The following is a 16,992-nucleotide window of genomic DNA, read 5'->3' as shown; positions in this document are numbered from 1 at the left end:
CCCTACACACACACACACACACACACACACACTCACACACACCACACACCACACACATACACGCCACACATACACGCCACACCACACACACACACACACCGCCACACACACACTGAAGAAAGGCCAGGTGAGGACACAGCAAAAAAGGCAGCCCCCTGTAAGCAAGAAAGAGCATCCTCACTGGAAAATGAATCTTGCTAGACCTTGATTTGGACTTCCTTGTCTCCAGAGCTATGAGAAAATACATTTCTATGGTACTTATCTGGAGAACGTTTCAGGGACCATCCCAATGAACCGTAGAAAAGTAGTCAAACTTGGCCAACCCAGTTTTCAACGAAAAACTCCTGATCTATTTCATTGGAAATAAAGTCTAACAATTTAGCTATATAAATACTTCTTAAATACCATAACAAGAAGTTGATGAAAGAATAAAACATAATGAGTTGATGTGCTGCTCAATAAGAGAATGGTTATTTTCTCTTCTCTTCTCTCCCTCTGTCGCTTCTAAATATTATTTTTTATGGCTTCTTGGCAGTAGAAAAAGACTCTTTAAAACTATGACCCAACATCAGGGAGAAAACAGACTAGTCTCTTAAACTAATGGCTGTTGTTGAGGACTCCTTTAGCGATATTCAGCTAGGAAAAAAAAAAAAGGAATAAAAAGAACTTTGCAATAAACGACCTTCACGGAAGAAGACTATTCATGTTAATTAGTAGCTCTTTTCAAATATGATTCATATATGCATTAGGCCATGGCATGCCGAACAATGTACGCATTATAGTAAACATCAAGATAAGTTTCAAGTATGGTTATCAAAATTTTAGAAAACTCTAGCTAGGGTTTTGTTGTGTTTTTTTTTTTGCTTGGTTTTTTTTCCGTAAGACTGTGACTTGCTGCTCCTAGTGCATTGCACAATAGTATCTCTCCTAATGGCTTTTAGCTTTTCCCACTGCCAACTTTTATATTTAAAATCCATACAATTATGGATAATTTATGAACATTATGAAGCTTTTCTTTTTTGCACTGATTCTTACTGATTCAAGCCAGCTTTTATCCTTAGCAAATCAAATGCATTTTGCTTATAACACTAGCTTCATTCTCACATATTCCACTTTATTCTTATTATTAGTATTTCTTATTATGCATATTTAATTTAAGAATGCATTTTCTCCATTAAAAAATTAGAATATGCTGAAAGAAGGACTAGAAGGTGATTATTTGCTTTAGTTTGCTTTTATTAACTATGTAAGCCCTGATACGATCTTCCCAAAGTTACAAGCAAGAGACCAAAATGCTAAAACAAACAAAAAAAATTAAAAATGAAATCTGCTTAAATATCACAGAACCTTATGTAATGAAGTTGTATTAGGCATTAAGTTCAAATAAGAGATGGCTAAAAGTCTCTCAATAGTATGTGAATGGAAAAAGGATATCAATTTGCTGGAGTTCCTTAAGCAAATATACCACTAAGTATGGCTCTTTAGAGATTAGTCCAGCAAGATGCACCTTGAAGAAAAAGTGTGAAGGCAGGTGTGCACCGTACCCACCTCCACGTACCACCCCTCCACCACCTCAGTCTTCCCCCTAAAACAGGAAAATGAATGAGCCAATCCTTAGAGTTTTTCCTTACATTGAGCTCCTTTAGCAAAATAGCTGGGAGCTTAGGATCTGCAAGAAAATAAATAACCAGTTAGAGTTTCCTTTTTAATTTTGCAAGCATTGATTGGAGGCCACCCATCAAACGATTTTGTTGTTTTTCCTATGTGTTGCCTAACAAGTGTGAAGCTCCCCACTTCTAGTCCACTGTTCCTGATTTCGCTGGTTGTTCTGAGATTGTGAAGGGAAACCAAAGAACAGAGGTTTTGTGTCTACTTGATTGCAGGGAGCAGTCTCCTCTTCCTCCGACCTCACCGCAAGGCATTCGCCACCACACGCACAGATGTAACCTGGGTTTGCAGAGTAGGGTCCTGTACCAACCACACTGACTAAAGCAGGGAAGAACAGAAAGCACATTTGTTAATATTCTGCTTATACAGTGTTTAAGTGTAATCATTTGCTATTGGTCTGAGACCTTAAAATCTATAGACACCAGCTGACTTCATCTCATTATAAAAACAAAAACAAAAACAAACAAAAAATTAATACTATCTAACATTTTCTGGCACCTGTTAAGCTTCTTTTATATAAAGGGCACCATACCAGCTACTTTTGATAAAACATATTACATAATTATAATTCACCTACAACAATTTCAGCCCATATTATAGGGATAAAAATCCTTGTTCCCTTACTTACTAGCTCTGTGAATATGCACATATTCCTCTCTGTACCTCGGTTTTCTCATCTGAGAAATAGGGACAGTAATAATACCTACCTCATAAGGTTGTTGTAAAGATTAAATGTAATGCACGTAAAACCATCAAAACAGAGTGTGTCAAGTCCAATTTCTTCCTGTGTATCCTGGGTCCTGTGTCTCTAAGGGCCCTTGGGATATTTCTCTCCATCTAGTAACCCCTAGTATTTTGGAATTTTCAATCTCATTCTAGCGAGAGAGCGAGAAAGGAAAGGAAAGCCAGCTACCAGCACCGCACACCCCCTGCTCTCCCAGGTGACAAATTGTATCTCTACTTGATGGCCTCATTACCCCCAGGTGGGCCCTCATATCTTGAATGAAAATAGAATATTTTAGTTGAGACCTTTAGTTGAGGCGTGAAAACAAAAACATAAACAGACCTAAATTAATTAGCTTACCAAGGGTTTCCGGTGGTCTGGGGTTTTCTGCTCATTCCTGATGCTCCCTTTTGTCAACTGAATCCTTTACTTGTGTCCTGTTGACTTCTATAGTACACCCCACTCTCCTTACCTACCAGCCCAGCCAGGACCCTCTCTCATGAAACTACTTTTTTTTTTTTTTTAGTTCTTCCACCACCATGACCAAAATCAAAACATCAAAAAGCAGTGAGGGTGGGCCTGACCAAGTGGCTCAGTTGGTTAAGAGCGCGAGCTCTGAGCAACAGGGTTGCTGGTTCGATTCCTACATGGGCCAGTGAGCTGCGCCTGAGCTGAGCTGCCGATGAGCTGCCAAGAGGCGGAAAGATGGCTCAGCTGGTGAGAACACATGCTCCTAACAACAAGGTTACCGGTTAGATTCCTGCACGGGATGGTGGGCTGTGCCCCCCCTTCCCCCGCAACTAAAATTGAACACGGCACCTTGAGCTGAGTGGCTGCAAGCCGCCGACAGGCAGCTGGATGGCGACTGGACTTGGAGCTGAGCCAGCTGCGCCCTCCACAACTAAGATTGAAGGACAACAACTTGGCTGTTCCCCTTCCCCAATTCCCCGATAAAATCTTAAAACAAAACAAAACAAAACCAAAAAAAATATATAGTAGTAATGTTGTTATTTGCTATCTTGACAACTAAGTTAATCAAGTGATCACATAGAGATGGGTTACTAATATTAGGAAAGAATCATTCAGCAATATTTAATACGTAAATATTCTACCTGGTTTTAAAAAGCAGCAGTAAGGGTAAGGTGAGAAGGCAAAGCTTTCCATAGTCTCAATAGTGATGTAATAATGAGCATCAGCAACCTAATTTTAAATCCTGAATCCTCAAATTAAAATATCAGAAGTGTATCCCATTTATAATCTGTAATTGCCCTATTTATAAGGGGTCCAAAGTCTCACGTGTTTGTTTTCATTAGGTGTTATTTTTAACAATATATTTCAAAATTGATGCCTCATTCCCAAATGCTGTGTTTATGTATCATTTTACAGTAGCTCCAGGGGCCTGTGAGTTTGTACCTCTTGACCCACCAGTGAGGGCTAGGTCAGATTAATCATGGCGTTATTAGGTCACACATTCTAACTGTCTGCCTCTGGAAGAAAGTCTTGTCTTCTGCAGTACAATTATCTAAGACTAACAATACAGACCAAAGTCATTATGATAAAATTGACTTGGTGTAGATCTTCTCAGCCATAGCTCCAACCTCATGACCCATTTAGTAGGCTACATTTTCACCATGCCAATAGAAGGCAAAGGATCTTGAATGGGCAGATTATATGCAAAATACTAGAATCCTTTTAACAAGGAAAGACGGGAGATACTGCTTATTGGAGATGGATCTACATTATGAGTATCATGCTCCCATCAGCTGGAGAGAGATCAGATTCGGTGATGCTTAAGAACACCAGACCAACACCCATCAATAATCAGAGCGTAAGCATCTCGATTTCCGAATTTCTCTACATGGAAAGACTAGACAGTTGCCAAATATTTGTGAGGTTTGAATGAAGAACTGAAGTGGGATGATATTCAATGGTCAGCAGCGTGGTCCTTCATGCACATCGTATGGAAAGGTGAGGTCTGAAGAGCATGGAGAGGGTTGCTCTGGGTCTGGAACTTTCTGCTCATCCCTGATGCTCCCTTATGTCAACGGAATCCTTTACTTGTCCCTTGTTGATTTCCATAGTACACCCCACTTTCCTCTCCTACCAGCCCGTCCAGGACTCTCCCTCTGAAAATGCCATTTTATGTTGGTGGAATATTTGAGGTCATTAGACATGACAACCTCAGACTCTCATGTGTCCACCTCAAAATTTCCAATGTTCTGTCTGTACTCCTCTCCAAGCCCACACCTCCACTTGTGTCCTGGGTTCCATGCCTCTGGAATTTTCTCTCAACAAAAAATTCCCTAGCATTTTGGAATCTTCAATTTCTTTTTTCTCAGTGTTTCTCTCTCTCTCTCTCTCTCTCTCTCTCTCTCACACACACACACACACACACACACACACACACACACACACAGAAGCAACTATAGTTGTGTCCCTAAGTCTATTAAGTCAATACAATATTAAGTAGAAGAAGAGACAATACACATAGGAGTAATGTTGTCCAGCAAGAAACACAGGAATAAAATAATTATTTTTAACTTTATTGATGTATAACTTACATATTATTAATAACATCCATTTAGAATGTACAATTCAATGAATTTTGACAAATGTATGAATCCATGAAACAGCCATCAAGATATAGAACATTTTCATAATTCTTTCAAATTACATTGTGCCCTTTGATCTTCTGTCTAGTGTGTATATCAATAATTCATTCTTTTTTTACTGCTGAGTGATAGTTTATTGCATAGATATACTACAATTTGCTTATTTATTCACCTGTTGATGAACATTTGGATTCTTTCCAATTAGGGGCTATTGTGCACAGTACTTTGTGTGGGCATATATTTTTATTAATATTTGTTTTGGGTAAATACCCAAGAGTAGAACGGCTGGTAGTATTGTAGGTATGTGTTTAACTTTTTAAGAAACTGACAGTTTTCCAAAGTGGTGGCACCATTTCCATTCCCACAGCAATATATGAGAGTTGTGGTTGCTCCGCATCATTGCCAACATTTAGTATGATCAGTATTTTAAATTTCATTCATTCTAGTGGGAATGTAGTGGTACCTCATTGTGGTTTTAATTTGCATTTCCTTGATAACTAATGATTTTGACCATCTTTTCATGTGCTTATTGGTCATTTGCAGAGCTATTTTTGTAAATTGTGTGTTCAAATCTTACACCCATTGTCAACATCAGATTGTTTTCTTATTGAGTTATAAGGGTCCTTCATATATTCTAGATACAATTTCTTTGTTAAATACATGCATTGCAAATATTTTCTTTCATTTGGCTTCCCTTTTTATTTCTTAATAATATCTTTGAAGAGCAAAAGTTTTAAATTTTGATAAAGTCAAGTTGTCACTTTTTTTCCTAAAAACCATAAAATAGTTTGAATTTTTTATGCCCTAAGAAACCTTTGCCTGCTTCTATGTCCTAAAGATTCTATCCTATGTTTTATCTGAGAATTTTTATAGTTTCATCTTTTACATTTAGGTCTATGGTCCAAAATCATTTTAAAATACTATTTTATGATTATGAAATTAGCAAAAGTTATTCTAAAACAAAACCACTGAGTGATTCATAATCAATTTTTAATGTTTATGCTTCCAGTTCTTGTTGAGTTTAGTTTTGTCTTGGAGAAGGTGTAAAACAAGAGAGTTGCATATATTGTGTGAATCCTTTGGGTTTTTTGTTTGTCTGTTTTTTACTTAAAATTTGATTTTACAAAAACTTTTAAGCAGTTTTTTATATTCTAGCATATGTTGAGAACATTTTACCAACAACTTTTTATATTTTCAAAATCATAATATGAAATAGCTGCAGAGAATCCCATCTTATTAATATGAAAAAACTTTTTAGCCAGTCCCTTTCTTTGGTATTTATCTTGTTTCCAATTGTTTACTATTATAAACAATTTTGTACTTAATGTATTTTGACATAAGTCTGGAATCTCTGATTATTTCCTTCAGATACATTTTTATTGTAGATTTATTAGTTTAAAGGATAAGACAAATTTTAAAGCTTTTGATAAATATTGTCAGAAAGACTGTAGCAAATTACAGACCTTCTAGTAGTTTGTGAAAGCATAGCTGCACCCTCCCCAATCTGGGGAATTGTCATTAGTTTTAATCTTAGCAAATGTATTAGGAGAAAATAATAAATTTTATCATTTTCATCAGACTTTAGTAAGACCAAATATTTTTTTCATATGTTTTTTGGTCATTTGTGTTTTTTCTTTGTGGATTACTTGTTCAAGTCCTTAGTCTATTTTTCCCTAACAAGATATTATTTTTTATTGAATTATAAAAGCTTTTTATGTATTAATGTATGCCAATCTATTAATATGTTTACCCATTTCTGATATAGAGGCATTTCAAATATTTTCTTGTGTGTTATGGTTTACTTAATTTTGATTATATTTCTAATCTGCAGAGGGTTAAGGTTTGTATAATCCAATCTATCAAATTCTTGAATTAGAAAGGTTTTCTGCACCTCAGTAACATACATTTGGATAAATCTAGGAGGGATTAATAAAAGGCTTACTTAGAAATCTAAGGGCAGGGTGTAGGTATAAGGGGAAGTGTAAGGGGTAGGAATAACCTAGGGCTCATAGCAAAAAAAATATATAATATACATATTTTTATGCATTGTTTTTACATCGTAATGCTCTAATCCATCTATGATGTATTTTAATATGAAGTGTGAAACAGGAATGTGTCTGAGCCCCAGTTCCTTGCAAAGCAGAGCCTAAGGAACAGCTTACCTGTTAGAGGATTGGGGGGAGAGGGATCCCAGGGCATCGAGAGTAAAGGCAAAGGGAAAATGAGGAAGGGCAGGAGGAAAGAAAATCAAAGATGGCGCATCCTTACCAGACTGGCCTCGGCTTCACAGGAACACACAGTCATTGCTCAGTTGTGCAGGATGTCAACACAAAGGCTGACAGAACCAATGCATAAATCCAATGGAGCAGAGTGGGGATGAGGAGAGAGGAACTGATCTGTCAACTCTCTGTCTTCTTTTAATGGTCAGGGTTTAAGCTTCGGAGTTGTGTTACCCAAACATTCCAGGCAGCTGCTAGGGAAGTCTGGGATCCCTGGAATTGGCTGGGTCAGGCTTGGGTGCTGGAACTGTGGTGGCTCCTGTACAACAGACAGGAAGCAGCAATGGAGACTGTGCCAGGAGGTTGGGGGTGCAGGGCTGTTAGGAGACGAGGGACAGTGGCTCAGGAGGGAAGTGGAGACTGGCAGATCCAGGCAGGTACTTACACTGCAACCTTAATAGTTAACCATTTATTTTGGCTTCATATCAATCCTTTCCCCACCAATTTAAATTTCAAATTTACCACAGTCTAAGTCCTTAATTATACTAGAATTTATTTCTGGTTCTGTCTCTATCTATGAATGTATTGATACAAATGTATATTGATAATAACTTTTCGCTCTCTGGTGGTACAAATTTCCTCTCTCTTTTTTGTTTTTCAGTTTTTTTCTTGGCTCTTATGAGAATAAGCTCATGTGTGTAGTAGGTAAAGTCATAATAATTTTAACTAGTTTCATAAAATAAGTGGGGATTTGCATCTAAATCACATTAAGTCAATACATCTGCTTGGAGACCATCAACACTTTTATACTCCTGTATCTTACCATTCATAAACACAACAGCAGCATCAACTTAAGTTTTTTTGTTTTTTTTTAATATCCTTGAGTAAAATTTTCCAATTGTTTTTCATGCAGCTCCTACAGAACATTTATTTATTCCTAGATATTTTAAATTATGTTACCGTGGTAGGCAGGACTTTTTTTCATAATGCTTTTTAATTGATAATTTGGGGCATGTAGTAAACTTTTTAGACATTAATTTTGTAACTGATCAGCTTTCTAAACTCTCTAACTAGCTCAAATAATTTTTAAATGTATTCTCATGAGTTTTCTAGATAGATAATCATATTGCCTTTCAATGATAATTTTCTTTCTTCCCCAAAAACTATATTTCTATTTCTCTTTTCTGCCCTTTTTCATTGGCTGTAACTTCAGGCTAGTATAAAATGAATAATTATGATGTCATCTTTATCTTGCTCTTATTTTTAATGAGAATGTTTCTGTTATTTTACTTTTAAGTATTGGCTGTTGGTTTGAAAAAAATTTTTGAAATTATATCAAGTTAGTACATTTCTATTACTAGATTATGAAGCATTTTTTAAATTTGATAATTGATGTTTAATTTATACTTTTTTGTCTTGATTAAACTGACTGGAACATTGTGAATTTTACTGGGTAAAGGAGGCTGAAGCTTTCAATCCAACACTCGTCTTAATTGGACACTAGCCTTCACTTAGTGCTCAGCTGCTTCTCCAGGGAAGGACCCTCTGCTCTGTCCTTCTGCTGCATCGGACACAAAACCCCTCTGCTTTGGGTCAGATAGCCATCTACCATCTGACAACACACTATGGCTGAGCTGCTAAGCACTCACACAACTGTTGAAATTTGTGGCACCTCAGAGTTATGGCCTTCAAACCTGTCTTTGCTACCAGCCTAGCAGTGCACTCTATTTACACTTAGGCTTGGGAAATTTTTTTATTTGTTTGCTAGTTAGGGGAGCACCATCACTTGGATTTTTATCCACAGTTTGTGCTGTTTCTCGCATCTTTGACCTTTGGACACTAGTGATTCCAGTCCCAACGTATCACAATGCTTAGTTTGCTTGGCTTTTATGTTTTATTGTGATACAAAAATTTTGTGGATTTTCATCCTCCATTAAAATAGAATATGACTTCTGTGTGACAGTTGCTTTAGCCAATTTCATCAACTTTGGACATTTCAGTTCTTTTTCTGAGAGTCAGAAGCATGTTTTCCCTGAAGGAATCTGGGAGATGCACAGAACTCTATTGAACCCCTCCACTCTCTATTACGCTTACACCTAGTCAAGTTCTTCTCCCAGTTCCCAAAGTTTCTATTCTATTTGTTTATCAATTTTCTTATTTCTTTCCCACCACCAACTCCCTCTTTTAGCAATGAACTTGCCTCTTACTTTACTAAGAAAATCTAAGTTAGCAGAGGTGAGAATTTCCATCCTTGAATCTGTATCTAATCCTGGAGTCCTCCTTACTTTCTCCCCAGTTTCCTCCGTGTCTTCCAGTTTCATGGGAAGAACCATCTGCCCTTTAGTATGAGATCAACCCCTTCATCTATTCTTCATCCAATCCCATCATCTCTTCTCAGGTACAGTATTTACCTCTGCTGTATTTTCCATCGCTTCCTCTTTGTTGATTTGTAAACTTTAAATTCCTTTAGTTTTCACTTTGGCTTTGAGTCTCTCTAGTTTTTTACTACTTTATCTCTCTCCTTCCCAGTCAGAAATATAGATACCCAGCTGTTCCTTCTGTGGCTCCTCTCCCCCTGCCTGTTTCTTAAATATTGACACCTTCCCTCTACCCCAAGTTTTTATTTTTAGTACTGTTTTATTTTGCATTGATGAGACTGCCCCTAGGTAATTTCTTCACGCCCTGAACTGGTCTATATGCTGCTGATTCCACTGTTTTCATTTCTATTTAAAACTTCACTCTTAAAATTGTACAGTGCCTACAGAACCATCTCAGTCTGATGTTCCACGAGTACCTTCCAACAATCTGTACAACATTCCTCTGTCAACCTCTCCCCCAAGTCTGCTTCTTTTACCATCTCCTTCATTGTCACACGTGGTGTAACTGTCCATCCAGTCACCCAAGCCAAGCTGGGAGTCTCCGAGGCCCCTCTCTCCCCACGATATCCAGTCAGTGCCTCGTTTCTATCTTTTCTCTTTAAGTTCTCCAAGGTCATTGCTCCTCCGTGTCCCCTGTTGCAGCTTCACCATAATCAGTTCTCTTTGGAACTCCTGGTTTTCTGATTTTTTTTTTCTGCGAATCAAGCCTTTTCCGACCTCTAGATTTCCACATTCTCCTTGCTGCTCCATCTCCTTTAAACACGTTGTCTACTCTGATCTTAACCTTACCAACCATTTCTGAACACAACCATCAACTGAGATCTTCCTTAACATCAACAAAAATGTAGTTCTATTTACATCACGTTTGTGCTTAAAGCCCTCTAATGGACCTCCATTGCCTTTGAGACAAAGTTCAAACTCCTTAGCATGACATACAGATTCTCTTCTCCACACTTTTGTCTCACCAAATTTCTGCCTGTCCCTTATGTTCTCATCACAGCAAATTGCTCACATCTGTCATTCACAAGGCTATCCCATGCCAGCATGATCCATATTTTTGCTCAATTTTGTTTTTCTACTTGCGATGCTTCTAATACCTTCTCCTCATCCTGTTTAGCAAGACAGCATCTATTTTTTTATCTCAAAAATCACCTATTCTTTGAATCTCTTTTTCATGCAACCACCCACTACTTAGAACTGATCCCCTTGCTTTTTTTGCACTCCTGTGTAGACTTCTATTACAGTGCCTTTCATGGATATATTTGTTTCAAGTCTATCTGTCTCTCTGTAATAATGCATAAACTTGTTATACTCATTCCCTTATTTGCCATAGACCCTTTGCTTCCAATGAGCACACGCGGAGAAACACAGAGAGACAAATGTACATATACAGCACAGGAAGTACCCCCGTGGTGATATTCACCACCTATTTATCTCAGGGGTGCAGTGATCGAACATCTAATTCAGTTAACACCTCAAACTGTGCCCAACACACTTCCTCAGTAGATGTGTGCAGCTTTGGGGCCCATTATGGCTTATTGGGAAGGAGCAAAGGAGTGAGCAGCCAGCTCATAGAATGACCCAAAGGAAGCTCCCCATTGGCTCAGTCCATTTTCCCTCCAGTCTGTGCTTTTGTAGTCACTCAATTTTGCACCTGGACTATCCCTTCTGGGAGAATGAGGGGCTCAAGGCAATTGCCAAAGAGTAGAACAGCTAATCCAAGTTCTTGCCAGTAAGTTTACAGAAGTTCCTTCTAGCTCTGCCTCAGCTGGTAACTCAAATCCCTTGCTTGACATGTGCGGCAAGGCATAACTCATCAATCCACGGCCTTCAGCTTCATGGTGGAGCCCCGTGTGGTAACTACCTCCCCTCCTGCATCCTGCTCAGCATCTCTCACCGATCGAAACCCACTGGAGCCAAGATGATTCCCAGTCTTCTCTGGTCCACAAGCACCCAAGGAATTTGTCATCAGAGAGATCTGTGTTTGAATCTTGGCTTCACCACCTACAAGGTGTGACACTGACACAGTCCTCAACCTCTCTCAGATCCAAATGCTTTATCTGTGAAATGAGAATAATACGGTTCTTCACGTGCTGCTACCAGAATAATGTGATCTAAAAGGCCTCACTCAGTACCGATACCACAACAATCATATGCTCTCTTTCACTGAGAGTCCACTCTGCACTGAAAGAAGAAATGGTTGCCTTGCATGAGTTTATTTTTTGGGTTTCGCTTTGTTTCATTGTCTTTAATGATACCTATGACCCCTTCTACCTCCCCTTATCTCCTCTTCAAGATACACTTAATCAATGTTGAATTCAAAGTGGTCATAAACACCTGCCATCACTTACAGCCCTTAGTGATCTTCCTAACCAGCCTACAAGAAGGGGATTCAAGTTGGATTGACCACTTTAGCTAGCCTGGAGCTGGCTTACAGCTAAATTCATTTCGGATGCTCTAAATTCCAATCTCAGCACCACATACTGACTTTCCCAGGTCATCCACATGCTACGCTTGTAATTCTACTCAGCCTTCTCTTTATTCCTCACCACAAATGACCCCGGTTAATTGAAATATATGACCAGCATTGAGGAAACGGGGGCTGAAAAGGGGCCCTTTATTAAAAATGATTCACATCTCACTTTTTAGGAGGAAGCAAAGAGCAAAGAAAGACAGACAATTAGAAGAAGGCATAAAGTAAAAACAGAAAATCAGGAGGTGACATTGTCAAGATGATGGTAACATAGGTTGTTCCCAAATTCATTCTTCCTCACAGGACCAATTAGCAACTATTCATGGACAAGACCCCGCTATGAAAATCCCAGACCTGGGGGTGAGGATGAAGCACCCCCCTCTAGAATGTGTTGTTGGATATACCATATAAATAAATAAATGGAACTACATCAAACTAAAAACCTTCTGTACATCAAAGGAAACTATCAACAAAATGGAAAGCAACTTAGGGAATGGGAAAAAATATTTGCAAATCATATATTGGCTATATCATAGTATCCAAAATGTATGAGGAACCCATTTAACTCAATTTTTTAAAAATCCAAATAACTCAATTTTATTTTATTTATTTTATTTTATTTTTTTTTAAGATTTTTATTGGGGAATTGGGGGAAGGGGAACAGACAAGTTGCTGTCCTTTTGTTCTTCAGTCTAGTTGTAGAGGACGTTGCTTCACTGGCCCAAGTTGGCACCATCATTGCGCTCTTCCCGGGCGAAGTAGATCAGTCGCTGGTTTCTGGACGGCCGCTCACTGCGGCTGCTGGCCGCTCACGCTGGCTGCTGGCCGCTCACGCTGGCTGCTGGCTACATACGGTAGCCCATGGCAACCCACTGCCACAGGGGCTGCAGCCTATGCCTTCGCCAGTGACTCACGGCAGCCCAGCTCCAGGTTGAGCTGTTGTTCAGCATCTTAGCTGTAGAGGGTAGTGTCACTGGCCCTCATATGGGGGATCCGAACCGGGGCCCTCTGGCATCCCAAGCCAGTTCTTAACCATCGCGCCACTCGGCTGGCCCGAAATAACTCAATTTTAAAATGGGCATAAAACTTGAAGAAACATTTTCCCAAAGATGATATACAAATGGCCAATAGATACATGGACAGGTGCTCAATATCACAAATCATCAGGAAAACGCAAATCAAAACCACAATGAGCTATGACCTCACACCTATTAGAATGGCTATTAGAGATAATAAGTGCTGGCTTGGAAGTGGAGAAAAGGGAACCCTTGTGCACTGTTGGTGGGAATATAAGTTGGTGCAGCATTATGCAAAACAGTATAGAGATTCTTCAAGAAATTAAAAATCAAACTACCTACCATGTAATCCAGCAATTCTAATTCTGGGTATATACTCAAAGGAAATGAAATCATGATCTTGAAGAGATATTTGCACCCACATGTTCATTGTAGCATCATTTACAATAGCCAAGATATGGAAACAATCTAAGTGTCTGTTAATGGGTGATTGGATGAAGAACATACGAGATATATACATATATATAACGGAATATTATTCAACCATTAAAAAGATGGAAATCCTGTCACTTGCAACAACATGGATGAAAATTGATGGCATTATGCTAAGTGAAATAACAGAAAGAGACATACGATATGATTTCACTTACGTGTGGAATATAAAAAAGCTGAACTCACAGAAATAGAGTAGATTGGTGATTGCCAGGGGCGGGGGCTGAGATAAGGGAATGGATGAAGGTGATTAAAGGATACAAACTTCCAGTTTTGAGACGACTAATTTCTGGGGACCTAATGTACAGCATGGTGACAACGGTTACTAGTACTGTATTGTATGCTTGAAAGTGGCTGAGAGAGTAGATAGATCTTCACATTTCTCATCACACACACACAAAAGATAACTATGTGAGGGGATAGATGTGTTAACCAACCTTATTGTTGCAATCCTTTTGCAATATATGCATATATCAAATCATCATGTTGTACACTTTAAACTTATACAATGATATGTGTCAATTATATCTCAATAAAGATGGAAACAAATTCAATCAAATATGAACAAAGAAAAAAAAGAAAACAGAAAATCAGTAAGGCAAGAAAAGCAGGCGATATATTCTCAAGAATTCTGTACCTTTTCTAGGACAAGGGGACAGGACGTCCCATTCCCCTCTCCCGTCTCAGACACAAATAAGACATCATTCATCTCCTCTAGGAGACCAGAAAATTGCTGCTTCCCGAAGGAACTGGATTCCCACTCATCTCTGAAACTGTACATTTGTGTAACTATTCCTAACAAATCATTGAATTAATTTCCTTTTTAATTCCTTATGAGAAAACTAAATTACTAATATTACCGAAATGTTCTCCCTCACTGGAAATTTTCCCTGATTCTAGTGTTTGGGTTTATAAGACTCCATTTGGAGTTGGTTTTCAGAGCCATGACTTTTTTTTTTTAAAGGAAACATGCAGTACTAAAGTTGGTCTGAGCATTTTATTCTCTGTAGGCCAATGTCAGCATTTTTCCTTTCCTTCTTGAGTTCTTTCTCTCATCATTTATTCACCCCCTGTTTTAATGGTGCTGCTTTCATACAGTACTTTTCATCTTCAAAAATGTTTACAGGGCGGCCGGGTGGTGAAGTTGATTAGAGTGTGAGCTTTAAGCAACAGGATCGCCGGTTCGATTCCCACATGGGCCAATGAGCTGCGCCCGAGCTGAGCTGCCACTGGGCTGCCAACAGGTGGCCGGATGACTCAGCTGGTGACAGCACGTGCTCTTAACAAGATTGCCAGTTCGACTGCTGCATGGGATGGTGGGCTGCATCCACCCACAACTAGATTGAAAGCAGCAACTGGACTTGGAGCTGAGCTTGCGCCCTCCACAACTAAGATTGAAGGACAACAACTTGACTTGGAGCTGATGGGTCCTGGAAAAACACAATGTCCCCTTCCCCAGTTCTCTAATAAAAAGAAAATCTTTAAAAAAAAAAGGTTTATAGACTTTTCAAAATAAATGTTGGTTCCCTCAAATACAAACCCATAGACCATTTCGGGGATAACTCCACAGTCACATACAGAAGGCCAAAGTTTTATGAACAGCTGACTGGCTTTAGTCTTCTCTGAGCACAAGTTACAGGAGATCAGGCTTTCAGGTAGTCAAAGTATTTTATTTCTTTGTTGCTTGGGCTGCCATAACAAACTGCCCCAGACTGTGTGGCTTCAACAACAAGAATCTATTTTCTCATACTTCTGGAGGCTGGGCAGTCTAAGATCGAGGTGCCAGCAATCCCGTTTCTGCTGACAGCTCTCTCCGGGCTTGTAGATGCTGCCTCCTCACTGTGTTCTCACATGACAGAGAGAGAGAAAGAACTCTGGTGTCTTCTTATGAGAATTCTAATTGTATCAGATCAGGGCTCCATCTTTACAACATTATTTCACCTTAAATAGTTCCTTACTCTAAACACAGTCACATTGGGGTAAAAGGCTTCAACATGTAAGTTTGAGGGGGACATAACGCAGTCCATAGTACCTTGGAAAACATTGTGCTACAGAGTCAGAATGGGAAAAAAACTCACAGCAGGCATCCATTTCTGTAAGTCAATTACCCAGTGGCAGAAATTAACTATGAAAAAACTTAGTAAGTTGTATCATCCAGCACTACACTTTCTACCACTTGGTAGGTTGATAATAGTTTCTCTTGCATTTCAAAGCACTTTAAGGGAGTTCGTTTTATTTTTTTAACTTTATTGGGGATCAGTGTGTTTTTCCAAGACCCATCAACTCCAAGTCAAGTCGTTGCTTCAATCTAGTTGTGGAGGGCGCAGCTCCTTGGCCCATGTGGGAATCGAACCAGCAGCCTTAAGTGTTATGAGCCCGCGCTGTAACTACCTAAGCCAACTGGCTGTCCCTTTAAGGGAGTTCTTTTGCTACATTGAGTCTAACTCTGCTACCTTGGCACCTGTCACTGCTTGAGAATTTCAGAATAGACTACATGTGCTCCTTCTGCCCACAATGTCCACCTCTGTCTCCACTGGAACAGTTAAAAACCTCTTCATAAGACACGCATAAGTCCTTGGTTGCCTCCATCTTTTTCTCTCTCCTCTGGGAGCCTGTGTGTGTCATGCTTCTTCCTCTCAGGATGAAATCTCCCCTTTCATCTCTCTTGCTACCCTTTCGATGCTAGAGGCCACTCGATCCCTCTGCTCCTTGGCCTCTCAGCTCTGTGTAACACATCCATCGCCAGCCTCTTCTGGCACCGGGGCAGCCTTGCCTCCCTCCGTGTGGTCTGCCTTGCAGGCAGAGCCCTAATAGACTCGGGTTTGGGAGGGGTTCTCCATTTTGATGGAATCTTCCATATCCAGGACTACCAGAGAGCGGCGGTAGCTGGTGTGGGTGGATACAGGTAGTACCACTGGAGGCCTGCAAACTCCCCATCTTCTCCATGTCTTCTGCCTGTGAAGGCAGAGGCCTACAGGGAGCTAAGAAAATCCACACCACTGAGATGTGATTGGACGACGAGAGAGTCTGCCTGTCATTCACCCTTTTCGCAGGCTTAAGGGAACTGCCTGTTGGAGTTTTCCCTTTGTTGCCTGGAGTGGAGTTTTTCACAGAGTGAACACTGTTATGAGTTCTTTTTAGTGTAATTCTGTGCCCCCCACCTCCTGTTTTGGAAGGTATAAAATCATACACAGGAAATGGTAGTTAGAATGTGTTGAGTCACTGTTAGACAGTTCTCTGAGAAAAGCCCACTACAAAGGAGAAGGAAGCATGAAGAAAGAAAATGTGAGACCTTACAAAGTCACACACAGTTTCTATCTTTACTATCAAATTAATCTCATATTTTTCCTTCCTTCCTTCCTTCCTTCCTTCCTTCCTTCCTTCCTTCCTTCCTTCCCTCCCTCCCTCCC

At 39.5% G+C, this 16,992-nt stretch overlaps 1 long non-coding RNA gene across 10 annotated transcripts in view; it reads right to left on the bottom strand.

Moving 5' to 3' along the window:
- Nucleotides 1-1,258: 1,258 nt before the first annotated feature.
- LOC109379140 (uncharacterized) overlaps nt 1,259-16,992 on the bottom strand; it is a 149,773-nt gene continuing 134,039 nt past the window's right edge. For all 10 annotated transcript variants that reach the window (XR_002123120.1, XR_002123121.1, XR_002123119.1 and 7 more), the window contains one exon: nt 1,259-1,986. This is a non-coding gene — a long non-coding RNA (uncharacterized LOC109379140). The remainder of the gene's footprint in view (nt 1,987-16,992) is intronic.

Source organism: Hipposideros armiger, unplaced genomic scaffold, assembly GCF_001890085.2.
Source record: "Hipposideros armiger isolate ML-2016 unplaced genomic scaffold, ASM189008v1 scaffold_22, whole genome shotgun sequence".
Classification (NCBI taxonomy): Eukaryota; Metazoa; Chordata; class Mammalia; order Chiroptera; family Hipposideridae; genus Hipposideros; species Hipposideros armiger.
The sequence above is the reverse complement of the archived record's forward strand: the minus strand, read 5'-3'. Positions and strand labels throughout refer to the sequence as shown.